Here is a 25265-nt window from a genome sequence, read left to right as displayed (position 1 = left end):
TTCTCCTTCATCTCCTTTCTCTTCAGTAACATACTCAGTTTAACCTACTATTTAGCAAAGAAACCACACAACCCATTCTCTCATGACTCTGCTGGAATGTTTTGGTCCTGCAGTCTGCTCTCCACTCAAGGCAGTGGATATTATTTTTATTTTTACACAGAAGTCTTTTTCTTTTTTTTTCTTTTTGAGATGGAGTCTCGCTCTGTCTCCCAGGCTGGAGTGCAGTGGCACGATTTCCGCTCACTGCAAGCTCCGCCTCCCGGGTTCACGCCGTTCTCCTGCCTCAGCCTCCTGAGTAGCTGGGACTACAGGCGCCCACCACCATGCCCGGCTAATTTTTTGTATTTTTAGTAGAGACCGGGTTTCACCGTGTTAGCCAGGATGGTCTCGATTTCCTGACCTTGTGATCCGCCTGCCTCGGCCTCCCGAAGTGCTGGGATTACAGGCGTGAGCCACCGCGCCGGCCAACAAGAAGTCCTTTTTATGTTCACATAAAATACATACATGCTTTCCCTTAATTTACACATACTAGTCCCAATTCTGTCCTGTTAATTCATACATGTGCTTCCTTATGTCACTCTTCTTCGGTCTTTCTCTTTTCAATTTATAAATAAGGATAGTACAGAGGCAAAAAATACTGACCCAGACCGTAAGATGGCATTTCTTCATTAAGATGAATACTTTCCCTTAAAAAGATGAATGCTTTCCATTGGCAACATAAATACTATTCACAAGGTGCCCCTGAAGCCCATTTCTAGGCCTGGCTTTCAGCAAAACCATTCAATCCTAGGACACATTCCTAGACTCCTAGGAGACAATATTTGTGACAGAAGCCACACCCACTCTGGCTGTTCCTGCTGTCGGGTAAAGGTATTTTTCACAGAATGTTGTACGTCATGAATATTGCTCAAGATTCCAAATCCAGAAACATATGAAGAGGGCGAGTCCCTGGAATGGTCACAAAGGGGAGAAGATTTCAAAGCCAGTAACAGTCATAAAACACACCCACAGTGTGTGGCCTTTGAGCAGTGACAGTCCCCCTGGCCTCTCTCCATGCCTGTTGGCTTCTGAATTCCTTCTCAGGACTGCTCCTCAATCCTTCCACTGTGGAATTTAAGCCTCCTTAACCGTCTTCATCTCCAGCTGCCTGCGAGGACCCTGACTGAAAGGCACCTCCTCACTCTGAATGCTTCTGGTGGCACCTTTGCCTATTTCCATAACTATAATAGCTCACACTGATGCAGCACTCACTACGCACCAGGCACTATCCTAAGGGGTTTTCAGGGAGCTACAGTCCTCATAAAAAATCCTGAGTGTCAGCATCCCCATTTTTACAGATTTAAAAAACTGAGGCAGAGAAGTGAAGTCAGGTAATGAGTGTCATCCAACTCCGTAATTTAAACCCATCCTCCACTTCATTTGTGCAGAGGACACTCTAGGTCTTCCAAGGTCTCCTGAATGACATCCACCTTCCAGAATAATTTTTGCTCCCTCTACTTTCAGGATTTGATGAACAGCCAGCATTTTTTTTTTCTGTCTCACTCTTCACTTTTGCACCTGTTCCCTAACACCACACTCACACCTGCACAACCCTGCATTAAAGCTGGCTTTTATGAACCTCCAGTCTCTTCTGGGAAAAAGCAGGGTGGGCCTGGCTCTCAGTCCTCACAACAAGTAACTTTCACTGAATTGTCATCTAGTCATACAGCCAGTCTCTGGCCATAAAAAGGGTGCACTGGGGACAGAAAGTGCAATGAGAAGGAAATAGGAGGAGGGTGAGTCCCTGGAATGGTCACAAAGGGGAGAATATTCCAAAATCTGGAAACAGTCATAAAACACACCCAGAGTGGGTGACTTTGAGCAATGACAGAGTCATCTCTCTCTTTTCATGCTTGGTGGCCTCTGACTTTCCTCTCAGCTGCCCGTCCTGGTCTTGCTTTCTTAGACCAATACTAATGGCCTGGGAGCTGGGGCCAGACCAGAGCACACAGTAGCGAGGGTCAGGGAGCTGAAAAGGGGGAAGAGTGTCTGACTTATGGAGATCTGACTCTTCACCTATGCACACAACACCTGGGCAGGGAATGGATTAGTGAGGTGCTGTGCAGGACTCACGGTTTAAGGGATTGTACTAAGGAGTTGTACTTCTTTGATCCTGCCTGACTGAGAGCAAACTCTCAGAAGGCATCACAGCTTTTTCCTAAGAAGGCATGGCTGTTATATGAAACCTTTGTGCTTCCCTTCTCCCTCTGTTGGGTTACATTTTTCTATCCACTTGTTTACTGAGTTGTGTTCCAGGAAAAACAAATCTCGGTTGAATTTTTTAAAGTCCCATACATTCAGTTCAGTTCAAGGGTGTCTCTCATCTTAGTGATGGCCAGGCACAAGACTTTTTAAAAGGTGCTGCAGAAAATTTTGATAAAAGCCTTTGCATCACCCATAATACCTTTGGGGACCATTGAGCAACAAAAATGATGAGGAAGAAATCTGTTATGTGCTGGAGACCTTTATGTTTGCACCTCATCTAATGCTCACAATGACCCTTTAAGTAGGTACTATTATCCCTCTATCCCAAGACATCACTAACTTGTCTTTTATCTCAGAATTGGTGAAAGGTGGAACCAGAATTCAGACTCACATATTTCTGAATCCAAAGCTTATGTTTCAGTCCACACCATTGTACCTTCCAGAATTCACAGAAACAAAGGATGACGGCTTCTAACGGAAATAACCATACAAGCTTCAATGAAGAGACAGTGACTGAAATAAGCCTTAGGATGAAGAACAATTTAGGAGGTGAACAGGCAGGTATGTATGTTATATGAAGGAGTCAAATAATTGCAAAATATTTAGACATGAGAAAGTCAAATGTGGATCAAGGGAGTAGATTGGGGTCATATTATGGGGACTTTGAATGATGGCTTAAGAAATTGGAATTTCATCCTATAGATGATAAGAGTCACTGGAAAGCTTTGAGAAGGTCAGTAACATCACAAACAGCATTTCCAGGAAGATTACTCTGATAGTATTAGGCAAGATAACTTAGGCAAGTGGTCTTCAACTCTGGGAACTCAGGATTATCTGGAAGTTTTTTCCCCCTTCTTTTTTATAACTTTCATTTTGAAATAATCTTACACTTCCAAAAATGTTCCAAAAATAGTCAGAGTCCCCTTATTCTTTTGGTTCAACTTTCCCTAATATTAACGTTATAGATAACCACTGTGTAATCATCAACATCAGTAAATGATCACTGACATCTTACAATGAATGAACTTGCAGACCCTGTTCAAATCCTCTCCATCTTCCCACTAATATCCTTTTTCTGGGCCAGGATCCATACAAGATCACACACTGCATCTCATTGTTCTGTCCTCTCAATCACCTTCAATCTGGGACGGTTCCTCAGAATTACTTTTGCCTTCATGACCTTAACATTTTTAAAGAGTATGGGTGAGTTATTTGGTGGAATGACCCTCAGTTTGGGCTTACCTAATATTTTCTCATAATTAAACTCAGGTTATCCACTTTGGGCAAAAATGCCACAGAGGCGATGCTACACCTTCTCCATCCATCATATTAGGATGCCCAGAATTTCTATATCCTTGATTATTGGGGATGTTAACTTTGAGCACTGGGCTAAAGTTCCTCCACTGTAAAATGACTATTTTCCTTGGAAGCATTTTTAAATGACCAAATCCCAAGGCACACCATGGAGCAATCAAATTAGACTCTCTTTGAGGAAGACACAGGCATTTTTATGTTTTAAATTCCTAAGGTGACTCTAACCAGTAGCCAGGGTTGAAAACCAACGACTTAGACAGTGAAAATTAGAATCCTGGAAATCAGCTAGGAAACCATTCCTCAGGCCTCTCTTTTAAAAAATAACATCAAGCTCCAGGCACAAGTAATTATATCTGGACTTCAGTAATTATATCTGAACCCATGGTAGGAAAACGGGAAGGTCAAAAATGATGGGTGAGTAGACTGCTGCTCAATAAAAAGAGAAGGCAGGACACCAGGTAAAGTGTCCAGCCCTCTTGTCCTGTTGTTTCCTTAAACCTCAGAGAAACCTTGTTGCAGTGGAAGAACACACCATATAATTTTACTGTCCTAAGCTTTACATGAGCTCCTAATTGCCACTGACAGGGAGGGAATTATGAGTCATGTGATAGAAATATATGACTGCACATGCAAAGATGCACACTTCCAGGTATGATTGAATGAATATCGTAGAATCCAGGTCAGAGGTACACGACTTCCCCATAAACAACCTTGTCCTCCCCATCTGGTCTTTTGTCCTTCATCTCTTCTGAAGTAAGAGAGGAAAGAGCCTGTTTTAAATTTCATGAATTAGGAAAGTGAACACAATTCCTATCACCAGGCTTTTTAAGCAAGAGGATACTGTGCTCAACCTCCTTAGAGTTATTATCTTGAGGTTTTCATAAATAAATGTCAACAATCTCTCCCTTGGAGGAATATTTAGAAAAACTCTAAAACCCATTTTATCTGATTTCACACCACATCATCAACACAGAAGAATTCTTTGACCAAATATGGGTGTGGGTGTTCCTCCCCACCACCAAGCGAGCAATCAGTTCTGCAGTGGACACTGGCTGGGTGTCCTCCAGTTAAATTCTGCCACGGTCAATCTGTATTTCACAATATCACAAGAGGCCATTGAATAACATGCAAAAGGAAACACAAATGGAACCAAAATCCAGAGGCAGGAAGGACCCTGACAAGAGCAATCCCTAAGGTATTCACATGCCTGCCAGGGTCTGATGCTGCTGGTGCAGAAGGGACTGCTGCTAGCAACAGCTGAAAAAAAGAGAGGGCAGCTCTAACACTCAGTGAGCACTAAAAAAAAATTTACTCAATTATCCCTCAATGATCACACAGCCAATGTCCTTTAAACCTCTCTCTAGGGTCTCACCAAGAGGAATGGCACATAATTAAATGTTAACATATGGGAGAAATAATTTGTAGAAGGATAGGATCGGCTGGTTCAGGAATGGTTGGAAAAGATTTCACTAAAGAGGCAGGATTCAGGTGAGTACTTGGAAGCGTTCAGCCTTAGGAAAACAGAGACAAAGAGAAACATAAACCAAGGGAATCACTGTAAGTTACCACGGTAGATGCTAGTTTTAAAGAGGATCTCAGGAATAAGAGTGGGTTTGCAGATGTTATTTTATTTATTCCTCTCAACCACAATATCTTGTTATTTCAGAGAAGGATGCAAATCTTCAGAAAGGTGAAGTAACTTTCCAAGATTGGTGGTGGATCTGGGAATAGAAACTATGTGTATCTAACTCCAGAGCCCATGTCATGACCACTACCACTGACAGAGAACTGAACACAAAACTACGCTTGTGATATTATAAAAGTGAGAGATAAAAGCATAACTGACTCCATCTTGCCTTTATATTCACAAGCTAACTGCCTTTGCTTATTCCTGTATGTAGGACAGCCTAACTGTGGGAGGAATTTAGTTTATAGTTTAACCTACCCTTCCTTATTCAGGAACAGAAACTACCTTTGAAAAATGGATGCAATGTCACAAGGTTAGAATTATCAGAGTGGCCTGAATTCTGCTAAGATGTAGGCATAGTTAAACAGTAAGCAGTCATCATTCCCTACCTGGCTTGCTTTTTAAAATAATTGTTTATTGCTCAGGAGTCAGTCAGCTGATAGTCACAATATTTGTAATTTCTCCATTTGCTCCTATAGATAACATCACTATTGTGAAACTTAAGACTAGTGTTTGAGCCGCATGTTCTCACTCATGGGTTGGAATTGAACAACGAGAACACTTGGACACATGAAGGGGAGCATCACACACCGAGGCCTGTTGTGGGGTCGGGGGAGGGGGGAGGGATAGTATTAGGAGATATATCTAATGCAAATGACGAGTTAATGGGTGCAGCACACCAACATGGCACATGTATACATATGTAACAAACCTGCATGTTGTGCACATGTACCCTAGAACTTAAAGTATAATAAAAAATATATTTTAAAAAAAGACTGGTGTTTGAGATATTTTTCAGACTTTTCATTCTGGTGGAGCAACTGACACTATTTGGACCAATGACCCATATGAAGAAACTGAATCAACTGGTCCTATGACCCTCACCCAGGAACTGAATCAGCACACAAGACAGTTTTCACACCACTGTGTTTTCATCCCTGACCCAACCAGTCAGTAGTGTCCATTTCCTAGCCACCTGCCCACCAAACAATTCTTAAAATTTCTAGTCTCCAAATTCTCAGGTAGGCAGATTTGAGAAATATCTCCTGTCTTCATTGCTTGAGCCTCCTGCAATTATTAAGCTCATTCTCTGTTGCAATATCTGCTGTCTCAGTGTGTTGGTATTTTCTGTGCAGTGGGCAAGAAAAACCCACTGGATTGTAACAGATTTGGAGCATCATTTCAGATTGCCCCTGTAGGTGTGTGGCCATGGTTTGGCAGCCCTTCACTGGTGCACTGGCCCTGGAGGTGAGCTTTCTTAAACTGAGGGCCACCTCTGGCACCATCCTTGCTGGTGGGTGGATGGTCAATCCATGGTACTTGGACTTGCTTGCAGTGGGGAAACATTTTCTGGGACTGGACGATGTCTTTTGGTAAGTATTCTAAAGACAAACAACACCCTTTTTCTTTTTCTGATCTGGTGGCCACTGTGGAGGCATTGTGCCCCCTTGACAGATCTTGGTTGGCTCTTCCTAGGTGGTAGAAAGAGTCCTGGCTTGGGGAAATTCCTGCCCAATCGAATGGAGAATAGGAGGCTTGTTTGGAAGAATACTCCTGAAAATTTTCTTATCTGGAATTTAGGTTGGTAAGGTATTTTGATTGTCTTTGTCTTGTTTTTCCCCCATCTTTTTCTTTTCTTTTTTAACTTTTTTTATTTCCGTAAGTATTTGGGGGAACAGGTGGTATTTGGTTACATGGATAAGTTCTTTAATGGTGATTTGTGAGATTTTGTTGCACCTGTCGCCCAGACAGTATACACTGAACCCAGTTTGTAGCCTTTCATTCCTCAACCCCTTCCCACCCTTTCCTCCAAGTCCCCAAAGTCCATTGTATCATTCTTATGCCTTTGCATCCCCTTAGCTTAACTCCTACTTATGAGTGAGAACATATGATTGTTGGTTTTCCATTCCTGAGTTACTTCACTTAGAATAATAGTCACCAATTCCATTCAGGTTGCTGCAAATGCCATTAATTTATGAATGTATTCTCTTTTATGGCTGAGTAGTATTCATATATATATATATATATTAAGAAAATATGGGATATATCTCATACTTTCTTAATCCACTCATTGATTGATGGGCATTTGAGCTGGTTCCATATTTTTTCAATTGGAAATTGCTGCTATAAATATGCAAGTGCAAGTATCTTTTTTGCATAATGATTTCTCTTCATCTGGGCAGACACCCAGTAGTGGTATTGCTGGATCAAATAGTATTTCTACTTTTAGTTCTTTAAGGAATCTCCACACTCTTTTCCATAGTGGTTGTACTAGTTTACATTCCCACCAGCAGTGTTGAAGTGTTCCCTTTTCACCACATCCACACCAACATCTATTATTTTTTAATTTTTTGATTATGGCCATTCTTGTGGGAGTAAGGTGGCATTGCATTATGGTTTTGACTTGTATTTGCCTGGTCATTAGTAATGTTGAACATTTTTTCACATTGGCCATTTGTATATCTTCTTTTGAGAATTGTCTATTCATGTTCTTAGCCCACTTTTTGATGGGATAGTTTGTTTTTTTCTTTCTAATTTGTTTGAGATCCTTGTAGATTCTGGATATTAATCCTTTGTCAGAGGTACAGATTGTGAAGATTTTCTCTCACTCTGTGGGGTTTTCTGTTTACTCTGCTAACTGTTCCTTTGGCTGTGCAAAGGCCGTTTAGTTTAATTAAGTCCCACCTATTTATCTTTGTTTTTGTTGCCTTTGCTTTTGGGTTCTTGGTCATAAAATCTTTGCCTAAGCCAATGTCTAGAAGGGCTTTTCCAATGTTATCTTTGAGAATTTTTGTAGTTTCAGGTCTTAAATGTAAGTCCTTGATCCACCTTGAGTTAATTTTTGTATAAGGTGAGAGAGGAGAATCATTTCATTCTCCTACATGTGGCTTGCCAATTATCCCAGCACCATTTGTTGAATAGGGTGTCCTTTCTCCACTTCTTGTTTTTGTTTGCTTTGTCAAAGATCAGTTGGCTGTAAGTATTTGGGTTTATTTCTGGGTTCTCTATTCTGTTCCGTTGGTCTATGTGTCTACTTTTATACCAGTACAATGCTGTTTTAGTGACTATGGCCTTATAGTATAGTTTGAAATCAGGTGATGTGATGCCACCAGATTTCTTCTTTTTGCTTAGTCTTACTTTGGTTACATGGGCTCTTTTTTGGTTCCATACGAATTTTCAGATTTTTTTCTAGTTCTGTGAAAAATGACGGTGGTATTTTGATGGTGATATGGTTTGGCTCTGTGTCCCCACCCAAATCTCATCCTGAATTGTACTCCCATAATTCCTACGTGTTGTGGGAGGCACCTGGTGGGGGGCAGTTTCTCCCATACTGTTCTCATGGTAGTGAATAAGTCTTATGAGATCTGATGGTTTGATAAGGGGAAACCCGTTTCACTTGGCTCTCATTCTCTTTTTGCCTGCTGCCATCCACATAAGATGTGACTTGCTTCTCCTTGACTTCTGCCATGATTCTGAGGCCTCTCCAGCCATGTGGAACTGCCACAGGGGCAGGGCTGCCCAAGACCATGGATACCCGTATTTTGCATCAGCATGACCTGGATGTGAGACATGCAGTCAAAGGAGATCATTTTGGAGCTTTAAGACTTGACTGCCCCACTGGATTTCGGACTTGCATGGGCCCTGTAGCCCCTTTGTTTTGGCCAATTTCTCCCACTTGGAATGGCTGTGTTTACCCAATGCCTGTACCTCCACTGTATCTAGGAAGTAGCTAATCTGCTTTTGATTTTACAGACTCATAGGTGGAAGAGACTTGCCTTGTCTCAGTTGAGACTTTGGAATGTGGACTCTTGAGTTAATACTGAACGAGTTAAGACTTTGGGGGACTGTTGGGAAGAAATGATTAGTTTTGAAATGTGAGGACATGAGATTTGGCAGGAGCCAGTGGTGGAATAATATGGTTTGACTCTGTTTCCCTACCCAATTATCATCTTGAATCATACTCCCATAATTCCCATGTGTTGTGGGAGGGACCCAGTGAGAGATAATTGAGTCATGGAGGCGGTTTCTTTCATACTGTTCTTGTGGTAGTGAATAAGTCTCATGATATCTGATGGTTTGATAACAGGAAACCTGTTTCTCTTGGCTTTCATTCTCTTTTTGCCTGCTGCCATCCACATAAGATGTGACTTGCTTCTCCTTGACTTCTGCCATGATTCTCCCCAGCCACGTGAAACTGTGAGTCCAATTAAAGCTCTTTCTTTTTCTTTATTTTTTAAAAATTATCCTTTAAGTTCTGGGATACATGTGCAGAACGTGAAGGTTTGTTACTTAGGTATAAATGTGTGATGGTAGTTTGCTGCACCCATTGACCCGTCATCTACATTAGGTATTTCTCCTAATGCTATCCCTCCCCTAGCCCTCCACCCCTGACAGGCTCCAGTGTGTGATGTTCCCCTCTCTGTGCCCATATGTTCTCATTGTTCAACTCCCATTTATGAGTGAAAACAAGCGGTGTTTGGTTTTCTGTTCCTGTGTTGGTTTGCTAAGAATAATGGTTTCATTTCGTGTCCCTGCAAAGGGCATGAACTCATTCTTTTTTATGGCTGTATAGTATTCCATGGTGTATATGTGCCACATTTTCTTTATCCAGTGTATCATTGATGGGCATTTGGGTTGGTTCCAAGTCATTGCTATGGTGAATAGTGCTGCAATAAACATACATATGCATGTGTCTTTATAGCAAAATGATTTATAATCCTTTGGGTATATACCCAATAATGGGATTGCTGGGTCAAATGGTATTTCTGGTTCCAGATCTGTGAGGAATCACCACAGTGTCTTCCACAATAGCTGAACTAATTTACATTCCCACCAACAGTGTAAAACATTCCTATTTCTCCAATCCTCTTCAGCATCTGTTGTTTCCTGACTTTTTAATGATCACCATTCTAACTGCCATGAGATAGCATCTTACTGTCGTTTTGATTTGCATGTCTCTAATGACCGGTGATGGTTTGGCTCTGTGTCTGTTCATATGTTTGTTGGCCGCATAAATGTTGTCTTCTTTTGAGAAGTGTCTGTTCATATACTTTGCCCACTGTTTGATGAAGTTGTTTAGTTTTTTCTTGTAAATTTATTTAAGTTCTTTGTGGATTCTGGATATTAGCTCTTTGTCAGATGGATAGATTGTAAAAATTAACAGGTTGCCTGTTAATTTTGCTGATAGTTTCTTTTGCTGTGCAGAAGCTTTTAGTTTAATTAGATCCTATTTGTCAATTTTGGCTTTTGTTGCCATTACTTTTGGTGTTTTAGTCATGAAGTCTTTGCCCATGCCTGTGTCCTGAATGATATTGTCTAGGTTTTCTTCTAAGGGTTTTATGATTTTAGTTCTTATGTTCAAGTCTTTAATCCGTCTTAATTTTTGTATAAAGTGTAAATAAGTGGTCCAGTTTCAGTTTCCTGCATATGACAAAGATCAGATGGTTGTAGATGTGTAGTGTTATTTCTGAGGCCTCTGCTCTGTTCCATTGGTCTACATATCTGTTTTGGTACCAGTACCATGCTCTTTTGGTTACTGTAAGCTTGTAGTATAGTTTGAAGTCAGGCAGCATGATGTCTCCAGCTTTGTTCATTTTTCTTAGGATTGTCTTGGCTATGTGGGATCTTTTTTGTTTCCATATGAAATTTAAAGTAGTTTTTTCTAATTCTGTGAATAAAGTCAATGGTAGCTTGACGGGAATAGCATTGAACCTATACACTACTTTGGGCAGTATGGCCATTTTCACGATATTGATTCTCTCTATCCATGAGCATGGAATGTTTTTCCATTTGTTTGTGTCATCTCTTATTTCTTTGAGCAGTGGATTGTAGTTCTCCTTGAAGAGGTCATTCACATCCCTTGTAAGTTGTATTCCTAGGTATTTTATTCTCTTTGTAGCAATTGTGAAGGGGAATTCACTTGTGATTTGGCTCTGTTTGTCTATTATTGGTGTATAGATGTGCTTGTGATTTTTGCACATTGATTTTGTATCCTGAGACTTTGCTGAAGTTGTTTATCAAGGAGTTTTGGGGGCTAGACAATGGGATTTTCTAAATATACAATTCATGTCATCTGCAAACAGAGACAATTGACTTCCTCTCTTCTTATATAAATACCCCTTTTTTCTTTCTCTTGCTGATTTCCCTGACCAGAATTTCCAATACTATGTTGAATAGGAGTGGTGACAGAGGGCATCCTTATCTTCTGACGGTTTTCAAAGGGAGTGTTTCCAGGTTTTGCCCATTCATTATGATACTGGCTGTGAGTTTGTCATAAACAGCTCTTATTATTTTGAGATATGTTCCATCAGTACCTAGTTTATTGAGTGTTTTTAGCATGAAGTTGTGTTGAATTTTATCAAAGGCCTTTTCCGCATCTATTGAGATAATCATGTGTTTTTTCTCACTGGTTCTGTTTATGTGATGGATTACGTTTATTGATTTGCATATGTTGAAACAGCCTTGCATCCCAGGGGTGAAGCTGACTTGATCGTGGTAGATAAGCTCTTTTTATGTGCTGCTGGATTCGGTTTGCCAGTATTTTATTGAGGATTTTTGCATCAATGTTTATCAGGAATATTGGCCTGAAATATTCTTTTCTTGTTGTGTCTCTGTGAGGTTTTTGTATCAGGATGATGCTGGCCTCATAAAATGAGTTAGAGAGGTGTCCCTCTTTTTCTAGTGTTTGTAATAGTTTCAGAAGGAATGGTACCAGCTCGTCTTTGTACCTTTGGTAGAATTTGGCTGTGAATCCATCTGGTGCTGGGCTCTTGTTGGTTGATAGGCTATTACCGACTGCCTCAATTTCAGAACTTGTTATTGGTCTTTTTTTTTTTTTGGTTGGTAGGCTATTAATTACTGCCTCAGTTTCAGAACTTGTTATTGGTCTATTCAGGGATTTGACTTCTTCCTGATTTAGTCTTGGGAGGGTGTATGTGTCCAGGAATTTATCTATTTCTTCCAGAGTTTCTACTGTATTTGCATAGAGGTGTTTATAGTATTCTCTGATGGTAGTTTGTATTTCTGTGGGATCAGTGGCGATATCCCCTTTATCATTTTTTATTGCGTTTGTTTGATTCTTCTCTCTTTTCTTCTTTATTAGTCTGGATAGTGGTCTATCTATTTTGTTAATCTTTTTAAAAAACCAGCTCCTGGATTCATTGATTTTTTGAAGGGTTTTTCATGTCTCTATCTCCTTCAGTTCTGCTCTGGTCTTAGTTATTTCTTGTCTTCCGCTAGCTTTTGAATTTGTTTGCTCTTGCTTCTCTAGTTCTTTTAATTGTGATGTTAGGGTGTCAATTTTAGATCTTTCCCACTTTCTCATGTGGGCATTTAGTGCTACAATTTCCCTCTAAACACTGCTTTATCTGTATCCCAGAGATTCTGGTACCTTGTGTCTTTGTTCTCATTGGTTTCAAAGAACTTATTTATTTCTGCCTTAATTTTGTTATTTACCCAGTAGTCACTCAGGAGCAGATTGTTCAGTTTCCATGTAGTTGTGGGGTTTTGAGTGAGTTTCTTAATCCTGAGTTCTAATTTGATTGCACTGTGGTCTGAGAGACTGTTTGTTATGATTTCCGTTCTCTTGTATTTGCTGAGGAGTGTTTTACTTCTAATTATGTGGTCAATTTTAGAATAAGTGCTATGTGGTGCTGAGGAGAATGTATATTCTGTTGATTTGGGGTGGAGAGTTCTGTAGATGTCTATTAGGTCTGCTTGGTGCAGAGCTGAATTCAAGTCCTAAATATCCTTGTTAATTTTCTGTCTCTTTGATCTGTCTAATACTGACAGTGGGATGTTAAAGTCTTCCACCATTACTGTGTGGGAGTCTAAATCTCTTCTTAGTTATCTAAGAACTTGCTTTATGAATCTGGGTGCTCCTGTATTGGGTGCATATATATTTGGGATAGTTAGCTCTTCCTGTTGAATTGATCCCTTTACCATTATGTAATGCCCTTTTTTGCCTTTTTTGATCCTTGCTGGCTTAAAGTCTGTTTTATCAGAGAATAGGATTGCAACCCCTGCTTTTCTTTGCTTTCCATTTGCTTGGTAAATCTTTCTCCATCCCTTTATTTTGAGCCTATGTGTGTCTTTGCACGTGAGTTGGGTCTCCTGAATACAGCACACCAATGGTTCTTGACTTTTTATCCAATTTGCAATCTATGTCTTTTAATTGGGGCATTCACCCCATTTACATTTAAGGTTAATATTGTTATGTGTGAATTTGACCATGTCATATGATGTTAGCTGGTTATTTTGCCCATTAGTTGATGCAATTTCTTCATTGTGTCAATGGTATTTACATTTTGGTTTGTTTTTGCCATGGGTAGTACTGGTTTTTCCTTTCCATATTTAGTGTTTCCTTCAGGAGCTCTTGTAAGGCAGTCCTGGTGGTGACAAAATCCCTCAGCATTTGCTTCTCTGTAGAGGATTTTATTTCTCCTTCACTTACGAAGCTTAGTTTGGTCAGATATGAAATTCTGGGTTGAAAATTCTTTTCTTTAAGAATGTTGAATATTAGCCCCCACTCTCTTCTGGCTTGTAGGGTTTCTGCAGATAGATTTACTGTTAGTCTAATGGGCTTCCCTTTGCGGGTAACCCGACCTTTCTCTCTGGCTGCCCTTAACATTTTTTCTTTCATTTCAACCTTGGTGAATCTGACAGTTATGTGTCTTGGGGTTGCTCTTCTCAAGGAGTATCTTAGTGGTGTTCTCTGTATTTCCTGAATTTCAATGTCGGTCTGTCTTGCTAGGTTGGGGAAGTTCTCCTGGATAATATCCTGAAGTGTGTTTTCCAACTTGGTCCCATTCCCCCCTATCACATTCAGGTACACCAATCAAACATAGGTTTGGTCTTTTCACATAGTCCCATATTTCTTGGAGGCTTTGTTCATTCCTTTCATTCTTTTTTCTCTAATCTTGTATTCACACTTTATTTCATTAAGTTCATCTTCAATCTCTAACATCCTTTCTTCCACTTGATCGATTCAGCTATTGATACTTGTATACGTTTCATGAAGTTCTCATGCTGTGTTTTTCAGCTCCATCAGATTATTCATGTTCTTCTCTAAACTGGTTATTCAAGTTAGCAGTTCCTGTAACCTTTTATCAAGAGTCTTTGCTTCCTTGCATTGAGTTAGAACATGCTCCTTTAGCTTAGAGGAGTTTGTTATTACTCACCTTCTGAAGTCTACTTCTGTCAATTTGTCAAACTCGTTCTCTGTCCAGTTTTGTTCCTTTGTTGTGATCCTTTGGAGAAGAGGCATTCTGATTTTTGGAATTTTTAGCCTTTTTGTACTGGTTTATCCTCATCTTTGCGGATTTATCTACCTTTGGTCTTTGATGTTGGTGACCTTTGGATGGGGTTTTTGCTTGGGCATCCTTTTTGTTGATGTTGACATTATTGCTTTCTGTTTGTTAGTTTTCCTTCTGATGGTCAGGCCCCTTTTCAGCAGGTCTGCTGGAGTTTGCTGGAGGTCCACTCCACACCCTGTTTGCCTGGGTATCACCAGTGGAGCCTGCATAACAGCAAAGATTGCTGCCTGCTCCTTCCTCTGGAAACTTCATCCCAGAGGGACACTCACCAGCTGCCAGCCAGAGCTCTCCTGTATGAGGTCTCAGTAAACTCCTGTTGGAAAGTGTCTCCCAGTCAGGTGGCACGGGTGTCAGGGACCTGCTTGAGGAGGCAGTCTGTCCCTTAGCAGAGTTCAAGTGCTGTGTTGGGAGATCTGCTGCTCTCTTCAGGGCTGGTAGGCAGGAACGTTTAAGTCTGCTGAAGCTGTGCCCACAGCCATCCCTTCCCCCAGGTGCTGTTTCCCAGGGAGATGGGAGTTTTATCTATAAGCTTCTGACTGGGGCTGCTGCCTTTCTTTTAGAGATGTCCTGCCCAGAGAGAAGAAATGTAGAGAGCCAGTCTGGCTACAGTGGCTTTGCCATGCTGCTGTGGGTTCTGCACCCAGTTTGAACTTCCTGGAGGCTTTGTTTACACTGTGAGGGGAAAACCATCTACTCAAGCCTCACTAATGGTGGACGCCCCTCCCCCCACCAAGTTCAAGCTTCCCACATAGACTTCAGACTGCTGTGCTGGCAGCGAGAATTTCAAGCCCATTGATCTTAACTTGCTGGGCTCTGTGGGGGTGGACTCCGCTGAGGAAGACCACTCAGCTGCCTCACTTAAGCTCCCTTTCCAGGGGAGTAAATGGTACTGTCTCTCTGGTGTTCCAGGTGCCACTGAGGTACAATAAAAACTCCTGCAGGTAGCTATTGTCTGCCCAAACAGCCGCTTAGTTTTGTGCTTGAAACCCAGGGCCCTGATGGTGTAGGCACCCAAGGGAATCTCCTGGCCTGTGGATTGCAAGGGCCATGTGAAGAGCACAGTATCTGGGCCAGATAACACCATCCCTCACAGCACAGCCTTTCATGGCTTCCCTTGGCTAGGGGAAGGAGTTCCCCAACCCCTTGTGCTTCCTGGTTGAGGTCATGCCCCACTTTGCTTCTGCTCACCTTTCATGGGCTGCACCCACTGCCTAACCAGTCCCAATGAGATGAGCTGGGTACCTCAGTTGGAAATGCAGAAATCACCCACCTTCTGCATTGGTCTCACTAGGAGCTGCAGACCAGAGCTGTTCCTATTTGGCCACCTTGCCATACCCTCAATTAAACTTCTTTCTTTTGTAAATTGCCTAGTCTCAGGTATGTCTTTATCAGCAGCATGAAAATGGACTAATTCAGATGGGAATTGCATTGAATGTGTAAGTTGTTTTTGGCAGTATGGTCATTTTCCCAATATTGATTCTATCTATTCATGGGCATGGGATGTGTTTCCATTTGTTTGTGTCATCTATGATTTCCTTCAGCAGTGTTTTGTAGTTTTCCTTTTACAGATATTTCACCTCCTTGGTTAGGTATATTCCTAAGTATTTTATTTTATTTTATTTTTGCAGCTATTGTAAAAGGGGTTGAGTCCTTGATTCAATTCTCAGCTTGGTCACTGTTGATGTATCAGAACTACTGGTTTATGTACATAAATTTTGTATCCTGAAACTTTGCTGAATTCATTTATCAGTTCTAGAAGCTTTTTGAAGGAGTCTTGATGGTTTTCTAGATGTACAATTAAATCATCAGCAAAGAGTGACAGTTTGATTTCCTCTTTATTGATTTCAATGCCCTTTATTTTTTTCTCTTGTCTGATTGCTCTGGCTAGGACTTCCAGTACTATGTTTAGTAGAAGCGGTGAGAGTGGGCATCATTGTCCTGTTCCAGTTCTCAGAGGGAATGCTTTCAACTTTTTCCCATTCAGTTTTATGTTGGCTGTGGCTTTGTCATAAATGGCTTTTATTACATTGTGGTATGTCCCTTGTATGCTGATTTTGATGAGGATTTTAATCATAAAGGAATGCTGGATTTTGTCAAATGCTTTTTCTGCATCTATTGAGATGATCACGTAATTTTTGTTTTTAATTCTGTTTATGTGATGCATCACATTTATTGACTTGTGAATGTTAAACCATCCCTGCATCCCTGGTATGAAACCCCCTTGATCATGATAGATTATATCTTTTTGATAAGCTGTTGGATTTGGTTAGCTAGTATTTTGTTAAGAATTTTTGCATTTATGTTCATCAGAGATATTGGTCTGTAGTTTTTTTTTTTTTTTTGGTTGTTGTTATGTCCTTTCCTGGTTTTGGTATTGGGGTGATACTGGCTTCACAGAATAATTTAGGGAGGATTGCCTCCTTCTCTATCTTGTGGAAAAGTGTCAGTAGGATTTACACCAATTATTCTTTGAATACCTGGTATAATTGTGCTGTGAATCTGTTTGGTCCTGGACTTTTTTCTTTGTTGGTAATTTTTTGGTTACCATTTCAATCTTGCTGCTTGTTACTGGTCTGCTCAGGGTTTCTAACTCTTTCTAATTTAAGCTAGGAAGGTTGCATCTTTTCAGGAATTTATCCACATTTTCTAGGTTTTCTAGTTTATGCACATAAAGGTGTTCATAGTAGCCTTAAATGATCTTTTGTATTTGTGTGGTGTCAGTTGTAATATCTTCTGTTTTATTTCTAATTGAGCTTATTTGGATCTTTTCTTTTCTTCGTTAATCTTGCTAATGGCCTATCAATTTTATTTAACTTTTCAAAGAACCACGTTTTGTTTTATTCATCTTTTGTGTTTTTGTTTGTTTGTTTGTTTCAATTTCATTTATTTCTGCTCAGATCCTGGGAGACTTGTTTTGTGGCCTATCATATGGTCTATCTTGGAGAATGTTCCACATACTGGTGAATTGAATGTATATTCTGTGGTTGTTGGGTAGAATTTTCTGTAAATATCTGTTAAGTCCATTTGTTCCAGGGTATAGTTTAAATCCATTGTTTCTTTGTTGACTTTTGGTCCAGATAACTGGTCTAGTGCTGAAAGTGGAGTATTGAGGTCCCCACTATTATTGTGTTGCTGTATCTCTCATTTCTTAGATTTAGTAGTAATTGTTTTATAAATTTGGGAGCATAAATTTAGGTGCATATATATTTAAGATTGTGATGTTTTCCTGTTGGATAAGGTCTTTTACCATCATATAATGTCCCTTTTTGTCTTTTTTAACTGCTGTTGCCTTAATGTTTGTTTTGTCTGATATAAGAATAGCTACTCCTGCTTGCTTTTCATGTCCATTTGCATGGAATATCTTTTCCCACCCCTTTACCTTAAGTTTATGTGAGTCCTTATGTGTTAGGTGAGTCTTTTGAAAGCAGCAGATACTTGGTTGGTAAATTTTTATCAATTCTGCAATCCTGTGTCTTTTAAGTGGAGCATTTAGGTTATTTACATTCAATGTTAGTATTGAGATTTAGAATGTTTTTTTAACTGTATTTTTGTTTTATAGGTCCTGTGAGATTTGTTTCAAAGATGTTCTGTTTTGATGTGTTTCCAGGATTTATTTCAAGATTTAGAGCTCCTTTTAGCAGTTCTTGTAGTGGTGGCTAGGTAGTGTCAAATTCTTTCAGCATTTGTTTGTCTGAAAAAGACTGTATCTTTTCTTTGTTTATGAGGCTTAGTTTTGCTGGACACAAAATTCTTGGCTGATAATTGTCTTTTTTTTAAGGAGGCTGAAGATAGGGCCCCAATCCCTTCTAGCTTGTAGGGTTTCTGCTGAGAAATCTGCTGTTAATCTGATGGGTTTTCTTTTGTAGGTTACCTGGTGCTTTTGCCTCACTGCTGTTAAGATTCTTTATCTTGACTTTAGATAAACTGATGACAATGTGCCTAGGTGATGATCTTTTTGCATTGAATTTCCCAGGTGTTCTTTAAGTTTCTTGTATTTGGATGTGTAGGTCTCTAGGAAGGCCAGGGAAGTTTTTCTTGTTTATTTCCCCATATATGTTTTCCAAACTTTTAGATTTCTTTTCTTCCTCAGGAATACCAATTATTCTGAGGTTTGGTTGTATAACATAATACCAAGTTTCTTGGAGGATTTATTCATTTTGTAAATTCTTTTTTCTTGTGTTTGTTGGATTGGATTAATTTGAAAACCTTGTCCTTGATATCTGAAGTTCTTTCTTCTGCTTGTTCAATTCTACTGCTGAGACTTTTCAGTACATTTTACATTTCTCTAAGAGTCTTCTCTATTTCCTGAAGTTTTTATTGTTTTTCATTTATGCTACCTGTTGCACTGACAATTTCTCCTCTCATATCTTGTGTCATTTTTTTGGATTTCCTTGAATTGGACTTCACTTTTATCTGGTGCCTCCTTGATTAGCTTAATAATCTATAGTCTGAATTCTTTTTCAGGCAAATCAGGGATTTCTTCTTGGTATGGATCCATTTTTGGTGAGCTAGTGTGATTTTTTTTTTGGAGGGGGGTGTTAAAGAACCTTGTTTTGCCATGTTACCAGAGTTGTTTTTCTGTTTTTTTTTGTTTTTTTGTATTTTGTTTTTTTTTCATTTGGGTAGGCTATGTCAGAGGAAAGATCTGGGACTCAAGGCTGCTGTTCAGATTCTTTAGCCCCACAGCGTGCTCCCTTGATGTAGTACTCTCCCCCTTTTCTGAGGGATATGGCTTCCTGAGAGCTGAATTTTAGTGATTGTTATTTCTCTTCAGGATCTAGCCAACTAGCAAGGCTACCAGGCTCCAGGCTGTTACTGGGAGTGTCTGCACAGAGTCCTGTGATGTAAATCATCTTCAGATCTCTCATCCATGGATACCAGCACAGTATTTGGGCTGTCTCCTGGGTCCTGCAGGAGCAATCTGCTTCTTTCAGAGGGTCTGTGGATTCTCTCAGCTTTCCTGGTATATTCCTGCAATAGTTCTGGAGCAAGAGTTCACAATGTGATTCTACACACTGCTCTGTCTCTCTGAGCTGGAGTTGCAATGTAGTCCTGCTTCCTGTCCACCATCTTCCCACAAATACCTTTTAGTGACAGATAATATCTACGGAAATTTTTAATTCTGGCGTGAAGAGCCCAAGTGGAAAACATGAAAATCAACATATAGTTGAGAATCTCTTCTTTCAGATTCAAATCCTGCGTGGCTCCTTACATGTACATCTCCTAGCACATGAGGTATAATGCAGTGTGATCAGAACTGTCATAGGAGATAGCTCCACAACTCTGAAATAGCTGCCGGGAATTGGGACAGCTGAAGAACATGGAGCTGGAACTGAAGCTGATGGCTCCTCAGTGGCTGAGGATGTGCTGGAGGACAGTCCTGTCCAGGGGCAGCACTGGCAGCATTTTGGGGCATCCCCTTGAGTGCTAAACTCTTGTGTTTCAGCGCGCTGAGGGTGTGGGGTGGGCTCAGCCCACCCGAGAGGTGCTGCTCTGGCTTGCCGACCACAGAAACCCAAAGCTTGCAGTGCACTCGCTGCCTTCAGCCCTGACCATGGGGTCACTGCAGGTTTTTCCCTCTCTCCTTGAATTTTTATTCATCTGTCTTTGTCTTGTTATGTACATTTATGTTTATGGAGGAGATTCCCTGAAGGGCTTGGTATCAGAAGCTCAGCAGGCCTAACTCTGGGAGCTGTTTATCTGGGTAGTCACATTTGGTGAACTCTGAAGGAATCGCTAGTGGAAACTCAGCCAGCCTAACTCAGGGTGACAGTCACTTTCCCATCTTTCCCAGAGACCACCCATTGAACTCCTGGTCAGAGGTCATATCTTCATACCCTGAATGGATCAAAGATGATAGAGGCCAACAAGGGCAAATTTGAGCTTTGTCAGGTTGATACATGGGTGCTGAGTTGGGTGACTAGTGTCTGTTTTGTTATGTGTATATCACTTCAGCCAGAATGGGAAATGTTAATTTGGCTCTCCTGTGCAGCCCATTGGGCTGCATCTTGCAAAATTGGGAGGCCTTTTGCTTATGATTCCATGAAGTGGAAAAGGATGATTTTCTTTTATAACATGGCTTGACCCCAACTCTGGTCTTCTGGAAGCCACAGACAAAGGGAATCCAGGAAGCTGACAAGCTGGCAAAAGGGTAGGAATAACTGTTTGTCTCCTCTATAATCTTTTAATTAATTTAAAAATTTAGAAAAAAATCTTCTGTAAGCTGAACACTGCCTGCTCTAGATTACTTCTGGGAATAGCAATGGAGACTGCCCTACACTGTAGCTCAGTGGCTAAGGTTTGCCCTCTCACTGCAGTGGACTGGGTTTGATGTCTGGCTCAGGCAGATTTTTCTGGTTTGATATCTCTGTGACTTTTGCCATTTATTGATCTTATCCCCTTTCATGGACAGCTTCTGATTTCCTGTCTTGAATTTTCCTTTCAGTGAGCTATCTTTGGAATGAGCAGCCTGCATTCAGAAATTGAAGTTGACTTATAGAGCCAATAAAAGCCCCTTGGAAGAGCTGGTCTTGTACCTTGTCTATGCAGTTCCTTTATAGGATTTCTGATGTGAAGTAAGTAAAGAATGCCACTTTCTGATAGGCCCAGGAACCCCAAGTTACTTTGGGACATTGCAAAGAGAGGAATTCATCCAGTTCATACAGGTATCTGCAGGCTCTGTTAGGATGAGCCCACCTGTGTCTCAATAGCCTGCATATCAAGGGCTCCTGCTTACCGGGACATTTTGTAACTCCCTTCTCAGCCTATCTTCATGGTGATAAATTCCACCCATTTCCCCATAGAACAAAACGAGGACTTCAGGCAGACATCAAGATACCTGGTGGCAGAGCCTTCTAGGGATATTGGTTCCTAGTTATGGTGTTTATGGCAACAGAGACACGATCAGGAACCTGTCTGCTACCTTCGGATTGATTGTCTAGAAGAAACTGCAAAAAGCCTTAGGGTTCAACAAAGGTCCCTCAGTTTGCTAGCTCACGTAGTCCTAGACAATCTGTTGGTGCTTGATTTCCTGTTGGCTAGACAAAGGGGAATTTGTGCAAAATGAAACACCACTTGTTGCACCTATATAAACACCTCAGGAGAAGTTGAAATCTGGATAGAAAGAAATTCCCAAGAAACTTCATGGTTACAGCAGGTCTTTACCAGTGACCCCATGTCTGATTGGTTCTTGGTGTTATTTATCTGGATGCCTTAAAATTTCAGATCAGTTCCACAAGAACTCTTGAGACTTGGGCTTTCACTCTTTATATTAGGGCTCAACACTTACAGTCTGCTGTTCACTTAAGTACTGTGCTGGGGCTGGGGATGTGAATACTAATATCCTTGTCATGCAAAACTTGGGTCCCCAACCAGGCATTCGTGAATATAGGAAGACGACAGCAAGACGGTTTCATTTCTCCCATCCTGGAATAAACCCCAATGATGCCCCCTATCATCAGGAAGAAGTTAGAGTGGTTATCAACCCCTTCCATCTCATCATCTACTCACACCTCAGGAATAAGGAATGCTTAAGCCCAGGGGGAACTGAAACCACCCTTGGAAAATTTTAATAGTGAGAGAAATCCAATGTAACTGGCTCCATCTTGCTTCTAACTTCACAAACTATCCACCTTTGCTTATTCCTGTACATAGGCCAGCCTAACTATAGAAGGAATTTATAGTTTAACTAATCCCCTTCCTGTTCTGGAATTGAAACCAACTTTGTAAAACAAATGAAATGTTGCAAGGTTAGAATTATGGTAGGGGTCTGAATTCAGCTAAGATCTAGGCAGAGTTAAACAGCAAACAGTCATTGTTCCCCATCTTTTTTTTTTGTTTTTATAATTACCTGCTGCTCAGGAGTCACGTAGCCAGTGGGCACAAGATTTATATGTTCTTTAATTGCTCCTATAGGTTATATTGCTACTGTGAAATTTAAGGCTGGAGTTTGAGATATTGTTCAGACTTTGCATTCTGGTGGATCAATTGACACCACCCAGACTGTTGACCTACACTAAGAAACTGACTCAACTGGTCCTGTGAGCTCCACCCAGGAACTTACTCAGTGCACAAGACAATTTTGACACCCCATGATTTCATTTCCAGCCCAACCAATCAGCAGTGCCCATTTCCCAGTCCCCTGCTCTCCAAACAATCCTTTAAAACCCTAGTCTCCAAATTCTTGGGGAGGCAGATTTGAAAAATATCTTCCATCCTCTTTGCTTGGCCATCTTGCAAGTATTAAACTCTCTGCTGCAACACTTTCTGTCTTATTTTTTTGTTTGAGGAATTTTATCTCCCACATTTCTGGAAAGCACATGGTCTAATCTGTTACTTAACAGTAAGGCCAGCATCACCTCACCTGCTCTTGCCCTCAGATGGAAACACTGACTTGGGACTAAAGTGCAGACCGCCGGGCTGAGTACCCTGGCCTGAGCCATCCCCAGAGATCAGGAGCCTCCAACCGGGAAACTTCCATATAGTCTTCAAATGACTTACAGCTGCACCAACAATCACAATGAAAGTTCTAATCTCTTTCCTCCTTCTGTTGCTGCCACTAATGCTAATGACCATGGTCTCTAGCAGCCCAAGTCCAGGTGGATAAGATTAATTGCCTATGAATGGAAAAAAGGGAGGAGAAAATGTGGCATAGTGGGCCACACATGCATCAAAATGTAGCTTCTTTCAGCTGCAGGGGATTAGGGCAAGTTAGCCTTTCCCAGTGCCAGCTTCCTCCTTTACCAAAAGAAGTAAACTGTACTTATATACAAACGGTGTCAAGAGAGTTAAATAAGATACTGTATGGGAAAGTGTCCACAACGGTAGCTGGCAAATACACACAAACACACACACACACACACACACACACACACACACACACACACACACACACAGACTAGCTCAACAAAGATTTGCTCTCTTGCCTTCTCCTCTAACCCCTTTTCCAGAAGGGTAATGCATTTCTCTGGGGCCAAACATGGTGGCAGAGGTGGCAGGGTGTTAAAGGCAACTGTACATGTATAGAAGGTCAGGAAATCCTTGCTTATAGTCTTTGCAGTGTACCATACATGCCACAAACATGTCTTAATGCTATTTAATGGTAAAGTAATAAACTAGAAAAATCCTGTCACCAGGTAGTGTCCATATTTGCAACTTTATCCATAGCAAGTCCTGCTGTAGCAGCTCACCTTTAGGGTAGCAAATCTTTGCTTAGGGGCTTCAAGTCTGCTCTGGGTTTTCAGTATAAAGTGGCCCAGGCTTTCACAGAGCAACCACGCAGAAGAGAGCTCACCCCATGTAAATTTTCACTTGGGAACACCATCTACCCAAGGGCCACTTTGACGTGAAATGGGTTTGTCACATACTCAGCATGAAATTGGTCCTAAAATCAGGAGATGTTCACCCTCCTACACTACAATTTCCAACGTCCCCTCCTTTGTAGAGAGAGCACTCGGGAAACTGCTGAGCCCTGTAGCCCTATGGTCTAGACAAACATTCTGAGAGGAAAGGCTTTTCCATCTCTGTGACAGACACCCAGGCTTGAGTCCTCAGCCTGGACTCAAAGCTCTAGCCCCAACCTGCTTTTCCAGCATTTCCCTCTCTACTCAATAAAAAAATACTCTCTCCCCACCCAAACTAGACTTTTTGCCCTTCCCTGAACAGGTCTTGTGTTTTCCCATCAGCTCAACTTTGCTCACACACCCAGCTCAAAACCACGTTCCCACAGCTTCCCTCAGTTTCTCCCACAGCCAGACATGTGGTCTCCCTCCTGAGAGCTGGCCTAGCCCTACTGGACGCTCTGTTCTTGGCACTTATCATCTGCTACCTTATGTTGAAGGCCTTCATGCACCTCTCCTGCCTCCACCCCCTGACCTTCTAGGCTGCAGCCTCCTTGGCAGCACAAAGTGGTGCACTGTTTCCATATCCCTCACGTTGTCCAGCTCAGTACTTGGCAAACATTAGCTAACTGCAAGAATGCATCTTCCGGTTTCTAAGTCCAACCAGGGCTTCATAGCAGTTCTGCTGATATTTGGGCTGAACAATTCCTTGTGGTGGGGGCTGTTCTGTGCCTTGTGCATTGTTCGGCAGCATCCACGTGGCCTTTCTTCACTAGATGCCAATAGCAGCCTTCCATCTCTCCCATCCCCACCCCTGTTATGAAAACTAAAAATATCTCCAGACATTGCCAACTGTCTCCGTGGGGGAAACCACCCCCAATTGACAACACCTGCTCTACACCAATACTTCTCTACCTGGATACACATTTAGATTCACCTAGACATTTATACTCAGCCTGGAAGTCGGGGGACCTAGGTCCAAATTCTGGCTCTGCCACTCCCTTTGCAACCCTGGGCAAGTTGCTTTACTCTTTTGAACCTCAGTTTTATCATCTTAAGAGGATTAAATACTCCTTCTCAGCCAGCTTTGGTGGCTCAAGCTTGTAATCCCAGCACTTTGGGAGGCTGAAACAGGAGGAGCACTTGAAGCTAGGCATTTGAGACCAGACCTGGCAACAAAGTGAGACCCTGTCTCTAGAAAATTTTTTTAAAAATTAGCCAGGAGAGGTGGTGTGCCCTTGAGGTTCCAGCTATTGGAAGGCTGAGGCAGAGGGTTATATGAACTGGAGGTGGTTGAGGCTGCGGTGAGCATAGTCGCACCATTGCACTCCAGCCTGGATGACAGAGCGAGGCCCTGTCAAAATAAAT

At 41.3% G+C, this 25265-nt stretch overlaps 1 pseudogene; it reads left to right on the top strand.

The window, feature by feature from the left end:
* Positions 1 to 2705: 2705 nt before the first annotated feature.
* The window catches only part of LOC129528787 (mitochondrial import inner membrane translocase subunit TIM14-like), a 34208-nt pseudogene continuing 11648 nt past the window's right edge, over positions 2706 to 25265 (top strand).

The sequence above is a fragment of the Gorilla gorilla genome, chromosome 20 (assembly GCF_029281585.2).
Source record: "Gorilla gorilla gorilla isolate KB3781 chromosome 20, NHGRI_mGorGor1-v2.1_pri, whole genome shotgun sequence".
NCBI lineage: Eukaryota > Metazoa > Chordata > Mammalia > Primates > Hominidae > Gorilla > Gorilla gorilla.
Note: the sequence above shows the minus strand (reverse complement) of the source record. Positions and strands in the feature narration are given on the sequence as shown.